The 24223-nt window shown below is 35.1% G+C and overlaps 1 long non-coding RNA gene across 2 annotated transcripts in view; it reads left to right on the top strand.

The window, feature by feature from the left end:
• LOC135272028 (uncharacterized) overlaps nt 1-21179 on the top strand; it is a 30610-nt gene extending 9431 nt beyond the window's left edge. Inside the window, exons 2-3 of one of the 2 annotated variants that reach the window (XR_010340135.1) lie at nt 8298-8451; nt 20221-21179. This is a non-coding gene — a long non-coding RNA (uncharacterized LOC135272028). Of the gene's footprint in view, nt 1-8297; nt 8452-9942; nt 10028-20220 lie in introns of those variants that run through there. The other variant, XR_010340136.1, reaches the window with a different exon arrangement.
• The last annotated feature ends 3044 nt before the right edge of the window (nt 21180-24223 follow it).

The following is a 24223-nucleotide window of genomic DNA, read 5'->3' as shown; positions in this document are numbered from 1 at the left end:
CTAGATACACAGTCACGTCGTCTGCAAATAGAGACAGTTTGACTTCCTCCTTTCCTAATTGAAGACGCTTTATTTCTTTTTCTTGCCTGATTGCTCTGGCTAGAACTTCCAGTACTATGTTGAATAGGAGTGGTGTGAGAGGGCATCCTTGTCTAGTGCCAGATTTCAAAGGGAATGCTTCCAATTTTTGCCCATTCAGTATGATATTGGCTGTTGGTTTGTCATAAATAGCTTTTATTATTTTGAGATACGGTTCCATCAATACCTAGTTTATTCAGGGTTTTTAGCATAAAGGGCTGTTGAATTTTGTCGAAGGCCTTCTCTGCGTCAATTAAGATAATCATGTGGTTTTGGTCTTTGGTTCTGTTTGTGTGGTGAATTACATTTATAAACTTGCATATGTTGAACCAGCCTTGCATCCCCAGGATGAATCCTACTTGATCATGGTGGATAAGCATTTTGATGTGCTGTTGCAATCGGCTTGTCAGTATTTTATTGAAGATTTTTGCATCTACGTTCATCATGGATATTGGCCTGTAGTTTTCTGTTCTTGTTGAGTCTCTGCTGGGTTTTGGTATCAGGATGATGTTCGTCTCATAAAATGATTTGGGAAGGATTCCCTCTTTTTGGATTATTTGGAATAGTTTTAGAAGGAATGATACTAGTTCCTCTTTGTATGTCTGGTAGAATTCGGCTGTGAAGCCATCTGGACGTGGGCTTTTTTGGGTGGTAGGCTCTTAATTGCTGCCTCAACTTCAGACCTTGTTATTGGTCTATTCAGGGTTTCGACTTCTTCCTGGTTTGGGCTTGGGAGGAGGCAACTGTCCAGGAATTTATCCATTTCTTCCAGGTTTTCTAGTTTATGTGCATAGAATTGTTTGTAATAATCTCTGATGATGGTTTGAATTTCTGTGGGATCTGTGGTGATACCCACTTTATCATTTTTTATTGCATCTATTTGGTTATTCTCTCTTTTCTTTTTTATTAATCTGGCTAATGGTCTATTTTGTTGATATTTTCAAAAAACCAGCTCCCGGATTTATTGATTTTTTGAAGGGTTTTTCGTGTCTCTATCTCCTTCAGTTCTGCTCTGATCTTAGTTATTTCTTGTCTTCTGCTAGGTTTTGAGTTTTTTTTGATCTTTCTCCTCTAGCTCTTTCAATTTTGACAATAGGCTGTCAATTTTAGATCTCTCCTTGCTTCTCATGTGGGCACTTATTGCTGTCTATTTTCCTCTAGAGACTGCTTTAAATGTGTCCCAGAGATTCTGGTATGTGGTGTCTTCGTTCTCATTGGTTTTGAAGAACATCTTTATTTCGGCCTTCATTTCATTGTTTATCCAGTCAACATTCAAGAGAAAGTTGTTCAGTTTCCATGAGGCTGTGCATTCTGGGTTGGTTTCTGAATTCTGAGTTCTAACTTGATTGCACTGTGGTCTGAGAGACTGTTTGTTATGGTTTCCGTTCTTTTGCATTTGCTGAGGAGTGATTTACTTCCAATTATGTGGTCAATTTTAGAGTAGGTGTGATGTGGTGCTGAGAAGAATGTATATTCTGTGGATTTGGGGTGGAGAGTTCTGTAAATGTCTATTAGGTTTGCTTGTTCCAGGTCTGAGTTCAAGTCCCAGATATCCTTGTTAATTTTCTGTCTCATTGATCTGTCTAATATTGACAATGGTGTGTTGAAGTCTCCCACTATTATTGTGTGGGAGTCTAAGTCTCTTTGCAAGTCATTAAGAACTTGGCTTATATATGTGGGTGCGCCTGTATTAGGTGCATATATATTTAGGATCATTAGCTCTTCTTGTTGCATTGATCCTTTTACCATTATGTAATGTCCTTCTTTGTCTCTTGATCTTTGTTGCTTTAAAGTCTATTATATCAGAGATGAGAATTGCAACTACTGCTTTTTTTTGCTCTCCATTTTCTTGGTAAATCTTCCTCCATCCCTTTATTTTGAGCCTTTGTGTATCCTTGCATGTGAGATGGGTTTCCTGGATACAGCACACTGATGGGTTTTGGCTTTTTATCCAATTTGCCAGTCTGTGTCTTTTGATTGGGGCATTCAGTCCATTTACGTTTAGGGTTAATATTGTTATGTGTGAATTTGATCCTGCCATTTTGATGCTAGCCTGCTGTTTTACCCATTGGTTGATGCAGATTCTTCACTGTGTTGATGCTCTTTGCCATTTGGTATGTTTTTGGAGTGGCTGGTACTGGTTGTTCTTTTCTATGTGTAGTGCCTCTTTCAGGAGCTCTTGTAAAGCAGGTCTGTTGGTGATGAAATCTCTGAGTACTTGCTTGTTCACAAAGGATTTTATTTTTCCTTCACTTATTAAGCTTAGTTTGGCTGGATTTGAAATTCTGGACTGAAAGTTCTTTTCTTTAAGGATGTTGAATATCGGCCCCCACTCTCTTCTGGCTTGTAGGGTTTCTGCTGAGAGATCTGCTGTGAGTCTGATGTGATTCCCTTTGTAGGTAACCCGACCTTTCTCCCTGGCTGCCCTTAGCATTTTCTCCTTCATTTCAACCCTGGTGAATCTGTCGATTATGTGCCTTGGGGTTGCTCTTCTTGAGGAACATCTTTGTGGTGTTCTCTGTATTTCCTGGACTTGAATATTGGCCTGCCTTGCTAGGTTGGGGAAGTTTTCCTGGATAATATCCTGAAGAGTATTTTCCAGCTTGGATTCATTCTCTTTGTCACATTCAGGTACACCTATCAAATGTAGATTAGGTCTTTTCACATAGTCCCATATTTCTTGTTGACTTTGTTCATTCCTTTTTACCCTGTTTCCTCTAATCTTACCTTCTCCTTTTATTTCATTGAGTTGATCTTCGACCTCTGATATCCTTTCTTCTGCTTGGTCAATTTGGCTGTTGAAACTTGTGCATGTTTCGTGAAGTTCTCGTGTTGTGTTTTTCAGCTCCATCAATTCACTTATATTCCTCTCTAAGTTGTCCATTCTCGTTAGCATTTCATCAAATCTTTTTTCAACGTTCTTAGTTTCTTTGCATTGGGTTAGAACATGTTCTTTTAGCTCACAGAAGTATCTTATTACCCACTTTCTGAAGGCTGATTCTGTCATTTCATTACACTCATTCTCCATCCAGTCTTGTTCCCTTGCTGGTGAGGAGTTGTGATCCCTTGTAGGAGAAGAGGTGTTCTGGTTTTGAGTGTTTTCATCCTTTTTGTGCTGGTTTCTTCCCATCTTTGTGGATTTATCCACCTGTCGGCTTTGTAGGTGTTGACTTTCTGCTTGGGTCTCTGAGTGGACGTTCTGTTTGTTGTTGATGAAGTTATTTCTGTTTCTTAGTTTTCCTTTTAACTGTCTGGCCTCTCTGCTGTAGTACTGCTGAGGTCCACTCCAGGCCCTGCTTGCCTGGGGATCACTTGCAGCAGCTGCTGAACAGTAGAGGTTGCTACCAGTTTCTTCTTCTGCTTTGTCCCAGAAGCATACCTGCCAAATGTCAGTCTGAGCTCTCCTTTATGAGCTGACTCTCCTGCAGAGGCTTCGCTGAGCTGCATGGGCTCCCCTCATTTGCCATGTGAACTTCCCTGCAGTCCTGTTTATATGAGTGTGATTAGAACTGCCTTGGCAATTGTGGCCTGCCTCTGTAATGAGCGACTCTCTCTGTAATGGCGGGCTGCCTTGGCAATGGCAGGCTACCTCATGAATGGTGGACTGCCTCCATAGTGGTGGAGTGCCTCGGTAATGGCAGACGCCCCTCCCCCATGGAGCTGGACCATCCCGGGTTCAGCTGTGCTTGCTGTGAAACTCTCAACCCAGAGCATTTCCAATTGCTGTTTTTTTGTTTTCGTTTTTTTGTGTGTGTGTGGGAGTGGGATCAGCAGGGCCTGATCACCTGGCTCCCTGCCTCAGAGCCTTTTGTTTTTTAGTTGAACAGTCTGCTCTCTACCAGGTGTCCTGGTTGCCTGTTGAATAGTCACCGGGATATGTGTCATTTCCCATGCGGTGACGCACTGCTCTGGCTGAAACCATGTCTGTGAGATTTGTGGCACTTTTATGCCCAGAAATCTCCTTGCCTGGCTCCCTGTTTCAGCTCCCCTTGCTGGCTAAGTGGGGACACAGTCCCATTTACTCTGCACTTGGAACCACTGCATCAGGATGCAGGCAAAACAGCCATGCCGGCCAAAACAGCCACCCTGGCGACCCGTGGGGCTCCTCTGCCTGGGAATCTCCTGGTCTGTGGACAATAAAAATCCATCTGGAAATGCGGCGTCCACTCACCCTCTAAGCTTTTACTCAGAGCTGGAATCCTGAGCTGCTCCTAACCAGCCATCTTGGATCTTCTCCTGGAATGTTTTATATATGTCTGTTTGGTTCTTGTAGTGTATAGTGTTATTCAAATTAACTGTTTCATTACTGATTTTTTTTTGATCGGATGAAATCTCCCTTATTGAAAATGGTTTATTGCAGACCCCTACTATTATTATAGTGCTGTCTATTTCTTCCTTCAGTTCCCTTAGTATTTGCTTCACACATTCAGGTGCCTGCCCAGAGATTCTGGACAGACTGTCTGGAAACATCTGTAGGCAGACTTGCTGCTGAAGTTTTTGAGCAAGTCTGGACTGGTGCCTGAGTACACAAGGATGGATTTGTACCCTGAATCTGCTGAAGCCTGGGAACATGGGAAGCAGCCTGGAGCCCGGGGCTGTCTGGCAATGGGATGGGCTTGGAACCTGGGTCTATGAGAACTAGAAGAAAGCCAGAGTCACTGGTACTGGTCTAGTGCAAGTGTCAGCCTAGTTAGTGCTAGTGCAGAGCTGGAAGTTGGGTCTGTAGGTTCTAACCTGGAGTCTGGGGCTGTAGATGTCAGCATGATGGCAAAGTAGGCTGAAAGTCTGTGTTGACTGGAGCCTGTCTCTAACCTGAGGCCTCGGGACAGCTTGGCAGTTATGTAGACCTGGAATCTGGGGCATCAGGCCTAAGCTTTGTCATTATTTATTCTTACCATTTGAAATAAAATAAAGATTTTTAACTACACATCAGTATTATTTATAGGTAAGTATTTTATAATTCTCATTTTCCTAATACAAATCCAATATTAAATGGCTTTTTATTCATTAAATGGGTAACAAAGAAAACATGAATTTATCAATCCCCAAATAAATCGACTGTCTACCATAATGGATTCAATATTTTGACCATAAATTTGCCATTTTATTAAATAGTTAATTCTAAAAAAAATTAGAAATGTACACTTTTCCCTGGTGATACAGTTTTATCACTTACATTTCTATAGGTTTGCTAGTAAAGCTTTACAATTTTTACCACTATTGAAAGAACCTCTCAATTTGTTTAATAATCATACATGTTGACTGTGGTCTTACTGATCTTTGCATGATAGATCACTATTAAATCACACATCTCTACTTGATCATTATTATCACATAGATTAATTTTAACCTCTGCATTTATATCTTATAATTTCTTTAAAAAACAATGAGCAAAATAGTTTGCTCTTTCATATTTGTCTATTTTGTATAATTATTCCTTCATCAATGAACCAGAGGTTTACAAATAAGCAGAAAATAAACATATTTCATACATATTCTATTATCATGTAGACTCAAAAGATTCCTTCTGCTTCATTTTCCTCTAAAAATTCCTCAGGGATATGTAGGAACATTGTGGAGAGAACTAGCTAGCTTTACCCTCTTGACATTTAATAGGATGGTTATATTCTTTGCCATCATAAGTGTCAGCATCACTCAGCTCCAAGGTTGAAGACTTCCCAGATCACAGGCATCTGCCAGGTAATATCATTTATTCCCAAAGGATGTCTGGAAGAAGTTTCAGGAGCAGACTGCAAGGAAATACTCCAATTCTCTGACTGCTCAAAGCTCTCCATTCGCATTGTTTTCTTTATTCATAGATGGAGCAACTGAGATTTGGCAAAAAGAATCGTTGTATTTTTCAAAAGAAAGTTTCTCTAGCTGTTAGACTATGACTCCATAAATAAATTAAGCTAATTCTAGTCCCTAAAAATATTCAAGCTACCAGGTTGAAGTAAAATAACGCTTTGCTGGAAGGTTGCTAATTCTTAAAAAATGGCTGGCTATATTGTAATCTTGATTTTTCTCTTTACAATTATTTATCCTTTGAATTTTCGTGATCTTTCATGGGTACCAGTATTATTAACTACTAAGCAGCTGCAATCATTAATTAATTCAGAAAAAGCAATATTAAAATATTAATGGCAATTGTGGGATTTTTCATCTTGCTTTGAAATTTAATCTGAATATTAGGGGAGATGATTCAGCAGTCTGACATTAATATTCTTGGTTTCTATATATGTATTTATTAACATAGTAAGGGCATATTCATATAATCCTCTGTAATACGGACTTTTACAATTAAGAATAGATTCTCAAATTTTTCAGATTCTTTTTGACACCAATTGCAATTTTTTTTCTCACTTAAAGTGTTTATATAACTCATATAATTTATAATTTCAAATTATATTTGAAAATATACCTATCATATATATAAATATAAATATAATTCAAATTTTATATATATATTATATGTAGGTATATATATAAGTATACCTATATTTAAATACCTATCATATATGCCTATAATATATATAATATATCTATATATACCTATATTTATACCTATAAATATACCTATAATTACATATACCTATATATAAATATACCTGTATATAGGTATATAAATATGTGTATTTATAATATTTATATATGATAGATAGTTCTAAGATAGTTTAATATCTTCACATATGTAGCTTCAGAAATGTGCTTTTATAACATATTAATTTTTGAGCTATCTTTTAAAAGTTTTATTTCAGATCATTTTAATTATATAAAATATGTTTTAAAATATTTATATTTTCTATGCCCATAAATGTTATAAGTGATACTGTAATTATCTGCTTATGAAGTTTTGAACATATTTGCTTGCAATCCCATCTGCCACTGAATCTTTTTTCATATTACTTGTGTAGATCTTGGTAAACTTTCTTAATTTCTTCAAATGTAATTTTATTTTTGTTCATGATTTTATATCCACCATGTCTTCCAGGCAAACTATTGATAAAAATAATTCTTTAGTCTCATTCTAATATTTCATCATATTAATTTTGCAAATTTTCCCCAAACATCTTTTACATTGATCTCTACCTCGGATATTTTTCTCAATTATAATTGAAGCTATGTGTATTTGTGTTTTATCCTTCGTTATTTTTATGCTTCAATAACTTAGCTAAGAACTAATTGTTTTATTACTTTTGTTTCCTCTGCCACACCTCTCTCAAAAAATGTTCTAGAATTTATTTAACAATGATCATGTTTGTATTTTAAAATTTTATTTCCTATTTTGGCAACTCTTTTGATTAAGATATTTCCTCTTTCCTGTCTTAAGGGTTTTTGTTTCAGTTGTAGAGAATTGGTGTTATTTCTTCCTTAAATGTTTGGTAGAATTCACCAGAGAAACCACCTGGGCTTGATGCTTTCTTTAGAAATTTGATAACTACTGATTCAATTCTTAACAGATATAGGCCTATTCAGATAATTTATCTTTTCTTTAGTAACCTTTGGTAGATTTTTTTTTCCAAAGAATTGTCCTGTTTTATCCAGAGTATCAAATTTGTGAACAAAGAGTTCTTCATAATATTTACTATCTTTTTAATGTCCATGGGATCAGTAGAAATAAAATCTTTTTGTGTGTCTGTATGGTGTGAATAATTTTTGTCTTCACTATTCCTTTCTACATTAGCTTGGCTAGAGCTTTATCACTTTCGCTGATTTTTTTTAATGGACCACTTTTGATTTTATCAACTTTCTCTATTGATTTCCTGATTTAATTTTATTGATTTCTCCTTTAATTTTTTATTACTTACTTTACTCTGTTGTTTTTAGCTTTAAGTTTAGGTGCTTTTCTTCTACTAGTTTCTTATGGTAGAAGCATAGATTAATGATTTTTAGATCCTTCCACTTTTCTAATATATGCCTTTGATGCTATAAATTTCCTTCTAAGCACTACTTTTGCTGCATTCTAGAAATTTTGAAGGTATATTTTCGTTTTCATTAGTTCAGAATATTTAATTTCCCTTTATATGTATTCTTTGACCCATATGTTTTCTAGTATTGTGCTGTTTAATCTATAAATTCTTTGAGATTTCTCAGCTATTTTTCTGTCATTCATTTCTATTTTAATTCCATTGTGGCCGAAGGGCATATTTTATAAAATTTGTATTTTTTAATTTTGTTAAGTTGTATTTTATGATACAGAATACGATCTATTTTTTCAGAATGCCCCATGTAAGCTTGAAAAGAATGTACATTTTGGTGATGGATTAATTTTCTTCAAATGTCCAGGAGAACTAGTGCTTTGATGGTGTCTTTCAATTCAGCTGTATGCAAACTGACTTACTCCATGCCAGATCTGTGAATCATGGATAGCAGGTATTAAAGTCTTCAGCTATTGTTATGGGCTTTTCATTTTATTCCCAATTCTATCAGTTTTTGTATCATGTACTTTAACTTTCTGATTTTTAGGTCGATAACATTAAGAATTTTTATATCCTCTTGGAAAATTGACATCTTTATTATCATGTAATGTATGTCTTTATCCCTGATAATTTCCCATGTTCTCAAGTCTGTTTTGTATGAAATTAGTATAGCTACTTCAGCTTTCTTTTGATTAGTGTTAATATATGTTTCCCAACCATTCTCCTTAATCTATGTCTTTATATTAAAACTATTTCTTGGCCAGGTGCCTTGGCTTTTGCATGTAATTGCAGCACTTTGGGAGGCTCAGACTGGCAGATCACTTGAGGTCAGGAGTTTGAGACTAGCCTGGCCAACATGGTGAAACCCTGTCTCTACTAAAAATACAAAAATTAGCTGGGCATGGTGATGCACACCTGTAATCACAGCTACTTGGGAGGCTGAGGTAGTAGAATCACTTCAACCCAGTAGGTGGAGGTTGAAGTGAGCCAAGATAGTGCCACTGTACTCCAGCCTGGGCAACAGAGTGAAACTCCATCTTAAAAAAGAAAAAAAAAAGAAAGCAAACAACTATATTCTATATTTCTTGTAGACTCTGACAAACTGTTTTTAGACACCAATTGAAGTGTTCATTGAAACATTTAAAGTACTTATAATTAACATCTCATGTTTTTTAACTGCTTTCTGTTCATTGCACTTTTTTGTGTGTCTTTTTCATCTTTGTCATTTTGTCTGCCTTCTAGTTTTAATTGTGTGTTTTAGCTATAACGTCTGCTATTATACTGGTTTTCTTAATGTGATGGTATATGTCAGAGAAGGGGAAGCATTATATACTCCTTTGAAATTAAGTATTAGCTTTGGGCCTCTAATTTGAGTTTTGACTTTGACTGATAGATGATGTTGAATCCATCTTTGTAGCTAATCTTGTCTCTCTTAATTTTATCTTCTTTATTATTTCCTGAATCTGATAGTTTTAATCAAATGATATAATATACATCTGCCCTACTCAAGGAGGAGAAGGAAAAAGACAAGGAAGAAATAAATTTTCATGCCTTCAAATATGAAATATTAGAAATGAGCAACCATAATTTTTGAAAATATTTTCTTCTTCCTTGACCTAAATTAGGAAAAGACAAAATCAGTTAAAAAATTTAATAATATTTTCTATTAGCTTCATTTAGATTCTTTGATGGTTAATATTAAGTGTCACCTTGATTGTATTGAAGGATGCAAACTATTGTTTCTGGGTGTTTCTTGGTATTGCTGGAAGAGATTAATATTTGAATCAGTGGACTGAGAGAGAAAGACCCACCCTCAGAAATGCTCACCCACATTCCTTAGGAAGACCCACCCACAATGTGGGTGGGCACCATACAATCTACTGCTAGTGTGGCTAGAAAAAGCAAGCAGAGGAAGGTGAAAAAGCTAACTTGTTGAGTCTTTCAGCCTTCATCTTTCTCCTGTGCTGGATACTTCCTGCCCTTGAACATGAGACTGCAAGGTCTTTGGCCTTTGGACTCTTGGACTTATACCAGTGGTTTCCCAGGGGCTCTCAGGCCATTGGTCACAGACTGAAGGCTGCAGTGTTGGCTTCCCTACTTTGGAGGTTTGGGGACTTGCACTGAGCCACTACTGGCTTCCTTGCTCCTCAGCTAGCAGATGGCCTATGGTGGGACTTCACCTTGTGATCATGTGAGTCAGTTCTCCTTACTAAATTCCCTTTCATACATACATATATACTATTAGTTATTTCCTGTAGAGAACTATGACTAATACAGATTTCATTTCATTTACAGCTTGTTCATGATTTTCTCTTGGCTCATTAAATAACCCAGGATAATGAATTATTCTCTTGACAGAAAAGTTACTGTTTATAAAGTAATGGTTCATGATCATTCAAAAATATGTTCAAAATTTCTTTATCAAGTTTTAATTTTCTTTTATCATTTAAGGTCTTCATCTTATGTCTATGTTACTCCTTTTAAAAGAAGAAATAGGATCTATTATTTGACAAATTTTAAAGAGTTAGAAAGAGTTGTATAGGTATAGAGTCAGTATATTTGAAGTATATGGAAAGTTAGAAACAATTACCTTTACTCAGACTAAAAAGCATTCCTTTACCACATTGGTATGAAACTCCCTCTCTTAGGCATTAAATAAGCATCTCATCTACTTCCAAGATGAGATCAGTAGTTGACCAGAACAGAAAATGAAGACTGTTAAAAAGTCATGAGAAAAATCTACAGTACCACTAACAGTGTAGAAAGACAGGTTACACAATAGGTGTGTTGTCATGTAACTGTTACTAGAGAGCGATATTTCTCTCTTCATGCACAAGAATGGACCAAAGAATGTTTGCTTTGATGAAAAGAAAGAAAGCATTTTAAACATGATAAATGAAATTGGCAGGGACTCTCTCTTTTTATCCAGCAGAATTTTGGACTTTGGTGACTTAGCAGCCTTTGGACTTTCTGTGTGCTTTCAAAGTGTTGCTGATCCTTGCCTATCAAGGCAGATTGGAGAGGACATAGTATTTAAAGGCAGAAGCAGGTTCAGATATAGAGTGTACTCCTGATGCTGCATCTCTTGAGTATGTATGGATGATGGCTAACTAGAACCCCTGGAAAGTAGGGTAAAAAACAATTTTATTTCAATGACTAACTTGATTTTTCTGGGTTATCATTCATAAATATTACCAATTATTCTATTTTTAAATTTGTTGTTGTTATTGTTTTGGAGATGGAATCTCACTCTGTCACTTAGGCTGGAGTGCAATAGCATGAACTAAACTTAATGCAACCTCCATTTCCCAGGTTCAAGCAGTTCTCCTGCCTCAACCTCCAAGTAGCTGGAACTACAGGTGCGTGCCATCACATCCAGCTAATTTTTGTATTTTTAGTGGAGACAGGGTTTCACCATGCTGGCCAGGCTGGTCTCAAACTCTGGACCTCAAGTGATCAGCCCACCACAGCCTCCCAAAGTGCTGGGATTATAGACATGAGCCACCACACCTGACCTATTTTTAAATGTGATATTTTCTTATAAGAAATATTTAAAGTGAAAACTTACATACAATCCATAGAATAAAACATTAACTATAATGCACAGATCTTATTCTTAGTAAAGTTTTTTGTTTTTTGTTTTAAATGTTCTAGGAACCCATATGCTGTAATTTCATGTTTTAACAGAAAGTGTTGTCTTCAGGAATGCTGCCCAGTTGACAGTTTGGTTATATTTGAAAATCACATTAATTTTTTCTATAATGCTAAACTCAAGAGAATTAAAATCTTATGAAAGTAAATTTTCTAAATGCTTTAAGAAAAGAAAACTAGACATATATATTTCAGAAATACAATCATTAAAAATGGAAGAAATATTTAGTTTAAAAAAACAAATTTATTCATGGTACATATAAAATTTATCTTCAATCACTAATACTAATATTTACATACAATTATACACTAAAAATATTTGAAAATATATAAGGAATTCCAGTTCTCTATGAAAATCTCTCAGTTTGAAAAATCGTCTTCTTTTTATATGGCTCTTATTTCCATTTTGTTTTGAATATATATGCAATCACATTTTTCTAATGCGTTCACATGTATTATTTAGGATTCTCAAAGATCCAGAGACATACTCAAAAACAATTTCAGGAGGGTTTAATAAAGTCTATCCACAAAGATGTAATCAACCAAAAACCATATTGTATAGTATTGTACCCAAAAGGTAGTGATGGTAGGATTTCATTAAGACACTGGGTCTTCAAGAGATGAGACTAAGGATATTATTGATTTGGCAAGTCAAGACACATTATTATATTGTAAAAAACAAAAATGGCTGTAAGGAGAGGGTCATCTGAATGCTGAAATCTGTCTTTGAAGGGATGCTGCCAGACTGAAGCAGACCTATACGGAGGGGCGGAGTGGAGACTGAGATAATCAGTGACTTGAATTAGCTCCTCTTCCTCCCCCCTATCTCATGCCAAGACTTCTTTTGGCCCAAAGCATCATGAAACCAATGGACAAGTAAACCCCGATGCAGTATGTAAATTTCAGCCTCTCAGGGCACAGAGCAGGGAGTAGTAACATGAAAAGTGGATCTATAGAGGCAAACAGGAGAAAGTCAGCATATATAGATCTCTTTGTGTCATTTTATGTATTTCTATCTGGAATCTTCCAACTTTTTAACCAAAAAGACTAAATATTCTACACCTATGGAAAAGGAGAAGAGGAAAGTGTTATGGTTTTTACTTATGAATTACGGGTCAAGCACTGTGTTAAGCACTTTACAAATAAAATCAGTAAACATAATTTACACTTCAGATATGGAAATAAGGCAGAGAAAATACATATCTTGCTTGGGGCTATAAAGCTAGTTAGGGTATAAACTCAATTCCAATCTTTACTTAATTCTGAAGGACTTGCATTTAAAACTTTCATGTTAAACCTCTAGTCCCTGCAGCATCCCTGCTCCTTCCTTTTGTTTCAGCCAAATTTGATCACTGTTTTCTAGACCACTCCTGACAGTTCCAGTCTTTGTGTGTGTGCATATTTTTCACATATATTGTACATATACATATTTTTTGCATGGAATGCTGTTCTTCTTTATATCTAAATATTTAAAAATTCTACCATTTATTTTAAATTTATCCACCAGAATTTCCCAAGACAAAGACAATCAGTCTCTTCCTGGCCCAACAATATCTTTACTTTTATATATATTTCATGACACAAAGCTTGGTCATGTTATAAAAGTAAATGTTTATACCTTATTCTTATTCCCAGTGCAAAGTGTGCTTCTGGAGTGTAAGCCCCAGACATGACCTTATGAGCAGGAATGATTCTGATGTGCTGGGTATCTGCTTTTGTAGGATTGCAAGGGGTAGATAAAGTTAGCTTGCTTTTCATGATAAATAACTATTATTTCAGGCAGTGGTAAAGAATGAATGCTATTGTTGTCCCAAATTTATAAATGAATAAATTGAGACTCAGAGTGTTTAACCTTCCCAAGTTCATGTTGTTGGCACGTAATAGGGCAGCATTGCAACCCAGCTAACTGGTTTAGATATCATGCTTAACCACCATGCTATATACCACATCTTAGAACGGAATACAAAGCGAAAATACAGAGAGTAACAGTGTTGGAGTAAAGCCAAGCTACCTAATATCTATAGGAAGTTGTGCTGTCTGATGTGGCGGCTTCCAAAACACTTTCCTATCATAAAAACTCAAGAGTTCATTCATGAGTGTGTGCTATGACAGATCTTTCAATGTCAAGGATGTGCTTGATCCACTGCAACCAACTTTTTCTGTGATCACTGGCAACAAAAGGCAACAAGTGAGTAAGCCCTAAAGTAACCTAATTTGCATAGACAGTATTTCAACTTGGACAGAAGTAATTGATGGTAAGGAAAAATTATGTTCTGCCTTAAAAAATAAATATTTGCTCTTTCTAGCAGTTTGTTTCAGGGCATAGTATTCATTAAAATGTCCCTCAGGAAACAGTAACACTGTTACTCTCTGTTTGTTTGGTTTGTATTCCGTTCTAAGATGTGGTATAGCATGGTGGTTAAGCATGGAATCTAAACCAGTTAGCTGGGTTGTAAGCTGCCCTGTCATGTGCCATAATATTAATTAAAATGCTCTGTTGAGGTAGAGGAGGGAAAGTTCTTCAATGGTTATGAAATTAATTAATTAAGACACACCACAGGGGCCTATGTAGCCTTTTATATATACCTTTGTTCAACAATATTTATCAGTTGCTGTATGCCCTGTACTGCCCTGGATGATAACAAGTCAAACATTTTAGGAACTCAATTTTCTATGGGTGGAGTATAAGGTGTATGTGTGTCATAAAAGGAGATGAATTTGAACAGATAGGAAAAGGAAAGGTGATAATGAATTTTGAAAATCCCACCAGAGTGAAAAGACCTATTCTGTAGACAAGGGTCAGGGGATCTTTAAGTTATAAGCTAATGTGAACATATTTACATTTAGAAATGTCACTCTGGCTTAGCTGAATCAAAGGGGTCAATAGTTGCAAACAGAATAATTTGAAAATGTATGAAATGATACAAATAGGAGATAACAATAATGTGTGACTGGTGCTGGCCAAAAGAGATGTGTGTGTGATTGAAATGTTGGAGTGAGCTGGGTGAAATAACATAAAATGAAACTGTACTGCTTAGAAAAATGACCATTCAGGTAGTATTTATTCAGTTACTCTGCTAATTAGAATATTGTATTTTGCTTCTTGTGTTATCAAAAATATCATCTCTGACTGCTTAATGATATAAAGACACTGGGTTATTTATTCTTTCATCAATAGGATGAAAAAATAGGAAGTCTAATATTTTATTCAACATAATTTTGTGTACTCTGTTGAAATATAATCTCTGAACCTAAGGATCATCCAAGCCCCAGTGAAAAACAGTTTAATCTCTCTGTGTTCTGTGCTCCCGAAACACCTTGTGAATGTACTCTTACTATAGTTACCATACTGTACAATTACTTACTTTTCTATTTTACCCTGCAGAAGACTGACTCTTCTAGGATTTAGTTTTCTAACCTTTGACTAAGATTCAGTGGGGGCACAGCCTTATCTTAATCTGGATTTAACAATCACAAAATGCTTATTGGAATATTTGTTCTCTGATTAACTTTCCCTTGTCTCAGTTCACTTCTTAATGAAGATAACACTGCCTCCCACTCTATTATGGATGAAGTAAACTAATGTATGTAAAGCACTAAGCAAACTGTCTAATTAGCTAATTAAGTCATGTAATTAATTAATAGGATAGGATAATTACTATTAGAGCAGATCTATTAAGAACATGTTAATAGGTGACTAATATTAGCTAAAATAGTAGTACTTACTACATGCTAGATACAAATCTAGGCACTTTACATGCACTGACTTATTCAATCCTTATAGAAAAGCCTAGATGTCACTATTATTTTTTTCCAAGTCTGTATGTGTGTGTGTGTGTCACTACAATTCAAGGAGGCTGAAATTACTCCTAATTTTATACCAGTTTTACAGTGAGAAAAGTGAGACCAAGAGAGTTTGTAATTTGCCAAAGGTTTATATTACCCATTAATTGGCAGAGCAAGATTTAGAATATTGTTATTTATTGCTTCTGCAGATGGATGCATGGAATGAATGAATCTCTTTTCCTTTTTTTCCATAGCTCTTAAAAATAAAAATATTTCAAAAAATGAAACCAAAACGTTATTGATATAATTCATGAACAAAGGCAGTCAAGAAAGGGTCTATTTTCCTCAATAAAGTGTTCATTTACCAAGCACTCTGCCTGATACATGATAAGAGTAAGGCTAATGAACTATTGAATCAATTAGTGCCTGTTTATATCTGACATATACAATGAATTCCCTTTTAATAGTTTCAAATGATTATTATAAATAATAACAGTAACAAAAAAGGCAAACCATCTATCAAAAGGATGGGATTAAGTTTCATGAATTGAGACTAGCATGGAGGATAGGAAGGTGGTGAAAATGCAGTAACAGCAAGGTGGAAATAAAAACATCTCCCTTGCCCCTTTGATTACTTACCTTAATTCAGATCTGCCACTTTGATCCAAGTGCAGTAAAATGTTCATATTCTTGAATTTTCAGGGCAAGCACTCAACATCACTAGCCTCCTTTGGAGGAAAAAAGTAGTGAAAATGTTAAGACTTTACACAGCTGTGACTTTTTAGCAATAGTAAGCAGATGAATTACTGCTTAACACAAAAATCTCAATTTTTTCTTATACTTGTATTTTCCAATAGTGGGATCCAATTTGAGAAATTTTAAATTATTTTTGAGCCAGGAAAGTAAGAGTGTTGAATTTTACCTATTCTTCTTTGCTTTGTATGAATTTCATTAAGATTATTAACAGAATAGATGCCTGAGCACACATTCAGACTGTGAGCATTTGGTAGCATTGTCAGGTCTACATTTCTAACTTGTTAGAAATTGGTATTCTAGACAGCAACATTCTAAACTTCTGTAAGAGACATAAATGGAAAATGTTTAGTTTATGCCACTAGACATAAAGGAGACCACATCAAGCACTGATTATACTGCTGTTTCCAGAATCCAGACAGGCTTTTTTTTTTTTTTCCTGATGTTTTCATTCAGAAGGGTTAAAACAGTATTAATACTTTTTACTTCAGAGTGGAGAACCAATATTTATCTTGGATCTGGGCAAACAGCTCAATTTTTATTGTCAATAAATATTCATTGTCCAATTTCCTCCAAGCAAAATTGGAAGAAGTACTTGTTTCCATTTATTTTTGACAGTTTTCCTGCTTTTGAACACAGTGGAAAAAGATATGTTTCACTTATCCTTTGCTCCTGTCATTCACTACAGCAGACATACAAATACTAGGGTTCTAATTCATAATCAATCTCACCTGAATAGTTATTTAGTCTGAAAGATGTTCTGTGGTCAGAATTGTAAACACATCTGATTTCTGACTTGAAATAAAACTGACTAAACTCCAAGTGATCAAGCATTTTCAGATTTGTAAATAGGAGAACTTGGCCTACTTTCAAAGCTGTTTTTATCTTGGCTTATTATCAGAAAGATAAATATCAGATATATAAAAGATACAGGAGAGTGGACATAGCTACTGACTGACTCTTTTTCTCATGGAGGTAGACCACAAATCTGATGATTGTTTTAGCCCTTGCAAAGTTAGTATCTATACATATTAAAGAGACTTAGAAATGTAAGTTTGCTGCCTTTTGCAGCCTTAGGCTATGAGAGATCCTGTATCAGTCATCAAGTCTAATCAATGCTCTGAAGTCTGTATCTTGTAGCATCAAAGGAATATGTATGTATTCTATTTCTTTCTGAACAATTACACCTAGAGCAAACTTTTACCAGTGATCTACAGCTTACTCGTTTAATATACTGTCTACTATATTCACCAACTTTAGGTAAGACATTCTGCAATCAGGACACTCAGTGAATTTTTTTTTAAAAAAATTTTAAAATGTAGGTGTGATTTCACAATGAGATATGTAGGAAAGTACAAGGGATGTGAATCAGAAGGCAGCTTGGCTGCTTGCTAATTGTGTACTTTGGGCAAGCTGATGAGACTGTCAAAGCATTGGGTTTTTCGACAACAGAAATAACTATAAAGCCCACTTCCATATTCTTCAGCACAGTGTTTTCAAGGTTTATCTGCATAATAGCATGTACCTATACTACATTTCATTTTATGAGTGACTAATGTCCCATTGTATATAACATATTTTATTTACCCACTGCATCAGTTTGGAGACTTAATATGGTTTTAATGCTTTCTCCCTCCAAATCGCATGTTGAAATGTAATTCCCAGCTGGACACAGTGGCTCATGCCTGATGCCTTATGCCTCTAATCCAAGCACTTTGAGAGGCCGAGGTGGGGGGATCACTTGAGGTAAGGAGTTAAAGGCCAGCCTGGCCAACATGATAAGACACTGTCTCTACTGAAAATAAAAAAATTAGCCAGGCATGGTAGCAGACACCTCTAATCCCAGCTACTTGGGAGGCTGAGGCAGGAGAACTGTTGAACCCAGGAGGTGTAGGCTGCAGTGAGCTGAGATCATGCCACTATACTCCAGCCCAGGCAACAGAGTGAGACTCTGTCTCAAAAAAAGAAAAAGAAATGTAATCGTTAATGTTGAGGGTGAGGTCCAGTGGGAAATGTTTGAGTCATGGAGGTGGTGCCCTCATCATAGTACTGAGTGAGTTCTTGCTCTGAGTTCACCAGAGAGCTGATTTTTTTAAAGGAGCCTGGCTACTGTGCGTATCTCTCTTGCTCCTTCTCTATATAATGTTGCTATTCACTTGGGGTGGTTGGCAAAATATTACAGAAAATACTTAGGGAAAGTTTTAGATTATAGTCTCAAACCTTTTGGAAGGCCCAAAGGTTTTATTGAGGCAGGTTGAAGGCAGCCACCTCATTAACATTAGCATAGGAAAAAGATAGACACTGATCAAAGGCCTTACCCCATACCTATTTGTCTTCACTTTGTTTACTCATGTTAATTTTGTGCTGGCTGACCCTCTCCCTGAAAGAGCAAAGGGGAATTACCTGTTAATAGCATTTACTCTGGGCCCCTAACCTAAAGCTTTTACCAGTTGTAAAACCATTCTCTTAACTATGTTAATTATCCAGAATTGTGTTAACTTAAAACCTATCTTGTAAAATCTTAAGGGAATAAATGTGTAATGGACAAAGGGTCTTGGTCAATTGGTTGCATTTCACTCTCTAAAAGCAGCCAAGGCCATCCCCCCATCCATATCCCACTTAAAACACTGCAGTGGTGTAATAGTGCATTCATTCACCCATCCTTAAGTCAGGGTCTACAGGTCAGATTTCCGCAGGTGGTAACCAGCTTCTCAATGTAATATGCCTAGTCCCGCTTCCCCTTCTGCCATGAGTCAAAGCTCCCTGAGGCCTCACTAGAAGCCTAGCAGATAACAGTGTTATGCTTGTACTGCCTGCAGAACCATGAGCCAGTCAAAAGTCTTTTATTTATAAATTACCCAGCCTCAAGTGTTTTCTTACAGAGATAAAACAAAGGACTAATATAGTGACAATTGGTTATTTTTACTATAAACTATTATGAATAATTTTAATATGAACATTGATATACAAGTTTTTGTGTGGATATGTGGTTTTTTGTCATTGATAATCTCCTTGGGGTTGGGGAGTTAAATTTTATTCATTTTATTTTTTATTAATATTATTTTAAATTGACAATTTATAGCTGTATACATTTATGGGGAACAGTGTGATGTTCTGATATTCACATATACAATGTGGATATGGGTTTTTATTTATTTCTCTTGGGTATTCATCTAGAAGTTGAATTGCTCTATTTTTAGGCTTTTGAGGAAGTCCAGACTATTTTTCAAAATATCTTCACTATTTCACACCCATGCCAGCAGTATATGTAGGAAGTGTTCAGTTTCTCCACATCTTTACAAACTCTTGAAATCATCTTTCTCTTTTATTATAGTCATCATAGTGGGTATACAGTGATGTCTCATTCTTATTTTTATTTGCTAGATAATGATGTTGAGCATATTTTGATGTTCTTATTGATCACTTGTAATCCTTCCTAGGAAAAGGATCTATTAATATCCTTTGCCTATGCTTTAGTTGTAGATTTGTCTTTTCATTATTGAGTTGTAAAAATTCTTCATGTATTCTAGATATGAGTTCTTATCAGGCAGATAATTTATAAATATTTTATCTCAAGCTGTGAAATGGTTTTATATATCTTGATGGTATCCTTTAAAACATAAATATGTTTAATTTTTTATTACTTTCAATCTACCTCTTTTTCTTTTGTCATTTCCTTTTTTTTTTTTTTGAAAGAAAGAAAAAAAGAGAAAGAGAAAGGGGGAGAGAGAATAGGAGTCTTGCTCTATTGCCCAAGCTGGAATGCAATCTAAAAATAGGTATTAAAAACCTCTTTTATGCCGATACTTGTGCTTAACAGTGGAGACAGGAAGGAATAAGGGAAGAAAATAACAAACAGCCAACCAATATTTCATTTAAGTCTGTGAAATGCTATGCAAATGCTGAAGAGTGATTTACTTCCAATTATGTGGTCACCTTCAAAATAGGTGTAATGTGATACTGAGAAAAATGTATGTTCTGTGGACCTGGGGTGAAGAATTCTATAAATATTCACTGAGTTTACTTGTTCCAGGTCTGAGTTCTAATCATCGATGTCCCTGTTAATGCTGGAAACCAGCATTCTCAGCAAACTGACACAAGAACAGAAAACCAAAGACCACATGTTCTCATAAGTGAATGTTGAACAATGAGAACACATGGACACAGTGAGGGGAACATCATAAACTGGGGCCTGTTAGGGAGTAGGGGGTAGGGGAGAGAGAGCATTAGGAGAAAGACCTAATGTAGATGACAGGGTGATGGATGCAGCAAGCCACCATGGCATGTGTATACTTGTGTAACAAACCTGCACTATCTGCACATGTACCCCAGAATGTATACTAAAAAAATTAAAGAATATCCAAATATCTTTTTAAAATTATGAATGGTTTTTAAAAATTCATTTAATTGATCAGTAAATATTGTGTATATTTATGGTATATAACAAAGTTTTCATATATGAATACACTGAGGAATGGCTAAATCACACTAAACATTTCCTTGCATACCTATTTTTTGTATGTGAATACTTAAAAATTGCTAATAGATTTTAAGTAGAGATTATATTGTTATCGACTGCAATCACCATGATGTACAAATATTCATACCCATTGACCAAGTTATGCATCCCCTAATAATTTAACATAAGAAACTTATTTATGGTAAATTATTAGGGGAAGCATAACTGATTTAATAGGCATAAATACATGCTTTATAATATTTCCATATGGTTTCTCAAAAAACTTTTTAGAACTACAATGCCACCAGTAGTTTATAATTATGTTTATTCCAAAATTTCACATTTGCTGCTAAATTTCTAAATATTTAATAACAAACATTAGCTTTTAATTTTATTAAAAATTTTACTAAAAAATTTTGAAATTCATTATATTTAAATAATTGAATCATTTGATTGCTATTTCTTATTTTCATATTTTTGTACAATGTACATGTATTATGTTTATAATACAAAAATAAAATTCTATAAACACTTTTCTGTTTTCTAATAACATTTTATCAACTTTCTCTGTTTGCTATTTATTAAACTAATGACTATTGATTTTATTAGACTGCATGTTTCCATTAAACAAAAAATTTAGTATTTTTTTAAACCATGGGAAAGAGAATACCTTGAAAAAATGCTTCTAACAATATAAATTTCAGTTAATTTCCAGAGAATAATTCTTTTCTTCACATATCTGGGGCAGATACTACCTTCAGTTTTATTTTTGTAGAAAATGCCATTTGTCAGCAGATGTGCTTGTTTATGGCAAAGCTTATAATGCAAAGCAGCTTATCCTCCTGTAGAAATAAGCATATTTAGTTTACCACACCTTACAGAACAATGGAACTTTCTACTGGTCATCCCTAGAAGTACAAGCTGGAATGGATAATCTTTTAAATTCAGTAAAGATGAGAAAACATCATAGTAAGCATTTTTTTATGCAACATACATGGCTTGCAATTAAAGTTTTAAATGTATGATTCAAAATCTATAACGTTTTTCATATGTGATTTAGGTCTGTTTTTCATGTTAGTGAAAACAGACATAATTACCCATATTTTCAGCATATCTAAATTTTTCAGTACTACTACAAGAAATACTTCAGATGGAATCTGGCCTCAGAATCTCTAATTTGATGACTTCTGAAAATTTGCTTTATATGCAATTTATATGTAAAGGTGATCACTAAAATAACAATCACTATACTATACTGCACTTAGCTTGCACGGTCTACTCAACCATGAGATCTCTGAAGGCAAGAATCACAGCTTAATTATCTATTCCCACCAATTAACAGAGTACTTTTCACAGCATGTGTCCCATAAATGATTATTGAATCACTGAAAGAATTATGACCAGAGGGTAAATTCCACTGTGCAATGTCTTTCACTGGAATTTATCTTTTGGGAGATCAGAAGGCTTGCTTTTCTTAAAGTTGTATATGAGTCTGTACTTTTTCATGATGTATTCAGTCTTCAGACTCCATTATGTCATCTGCTGCTAAAGCTTTTTATCAAATATTAAAAAGCCAACACATTTTCTGTATGATAGAAGTTTTCTTAATGATCTTAATTATAATTCTGTCAGTTTAAAAATCAAAATAGCTCCTATATAAGAGAGAAGTGTGCTATACTACTCAACCATGAACAAGGCCAAAAAAAAAAGGCATTTTTTTCCCCGAGATAACAAAAGACAACACAAGATTTTTGAAGGGTGGTTTTTGTTATTACTTCCTTGTAACTTCCTTGTACCTTCCTCAAGTCCCAAACGCTGGCACTCATAATTGGTTCTGGGAATTTGTTGTTCTGTTCCTGAACATGCATAAAAGACTCAATATCAAAAGTGAAAAATGTACATCTAAGAAATACAAATTTAAACAATAATAAGATATTCATATCTATTAGGATGGGCAAAATTTGGAAGACAGATAATGTCTAATGCTGGCAGGGATAAGGAACCACAAAAATTCTCATCCCTTGCTGGTAAGAATATAAAATGGAACAGCCACTTTGAAAGTTAGTTTAGCAGTTTCTTACAAAACTAAACACACAGCAATTATGACCTCAATATTTTCCCAGAGTTGTTGAAAACTCATGTCCACATGAAAATGTGCACAGGGATGTTTATAGCAGCTTTATGCATAACTGCCAAAACTTGGAAATAGCCAAGGTTTCCTTCAGTAGGCAAATGGGTAAATAAATTACAGTATATCCACACAAAAGAATGTTATCCATTGTTAAAGAGAAGTGTGCTACCAAGCCATGAAAAGACAAGAAGAAAACTTAAATGTATATTACTAAGTGATAGATGTCAATCTGAGAATGTTAGATACTGTATAATTCTAACTATATGACATTCTGGGAAAGTCAAAACTGGAAATAGTAAAAATATCAGTGGTTGCTAAGAGATAGATAAGGGAGGAATGAACAGGCAAAGCATATGGGATTTTTAGGGCTGTGAAACTACTCTATCGGAATCTATTAATAAAATGGTGGATATATGTCATACATTTGTGCAAGACTGTGAAATGTACAGCGCAAACAGTGAACCCTAATGTAAACTAAGGACTTTGAGTAATAATGATATGTCAGTGTAGATTCATCAACAGCAACATATCTACCATTTTGGAGAAGGATGTTGGTAACACGAGAGGCCATGTGTGTATGGGAACAGGGAATATGTGGGAAATCTCTGTAACTTCTTGTCAATTTTTCTGTGAACTTAAAAGTGGTATTAAGTCTCATTTTTAAAATACAACTGAGATATATTTGAGGAATATCTATAATTACATCTTATGAGAGATAAAATCTTATGAATGTATCAAAGAAAATATCAGCAATGTACCAAATTTACTAAGTCATAAAAGAACTCAGAAAACATGACAGGACCCTACTCTAGTGTGACTGAACATCACCCATCTGCTCCATGTATATGAGATGTAGGCTGAGGAGGGATGCTTACCAACTAGGTACATAGTGCCTGACACCAATGAAGATTTCTTGGTATAGCTTTACTAATATACATAAATTGCTTTTTCTAAACATTGGCTAATAAATGTTTAAAGTATAAATCTTTAATCCATCTGGAATTAATTTTTGTATAAGGGGTAAGGAATGGATCCCGTTTCAGCTTTCTGCATATGTCTAACACCATAAAAATCGTAGAAGAAAACCTAGGCAATAACATTCAGAACATAGGCATGGGCAAGAACTTCATAACTAAAATACCAAAAGCAATGGCAACAAACGCCAAAATAGACAAATGGGATCTAATTAAACTTAAGAGCTTCTGCAAAGCAAAAGAAACTATCATTAGAGTGAACCAGCAACCAACAGAATGGGAAAAACTTTTTACAATCTACTCATCTCACAAAGGGCTAATATCCAGAATCTACAAAGAACTTAAACAAATTTACAAGAAAAAACAACCCCATCAAAAAGTGGGCAAAGGATATGAACAGATACTTCTCAAAAGAAGATATTTATGCAGCCAACAAACATGAAAAGCTCATCATCACTGGGCATTAGAGAAA

Source organism: Aotus nancymaae, unplaced genomic scaffold, assembly GCF_030222135.1.
Source record: "Aotus nancymaae isolate 86718 unplaced genomic scaffold, 86718_ANA_hifiasm-v0.15.2.pri h1tg000102l, whole genome shotgun sequence".
In the NCBI taxonomy this organism is placed as follows: Eukaryota; Metazoa; Chordata; class Mammalia; order Primates; family Aotidae; genus Aotus; species Aotus nancymaae.
Note: the sequence above shows the minus strand (reverse complement) of the source record. Positions and strands in the feature narration are given on the sequence as shown.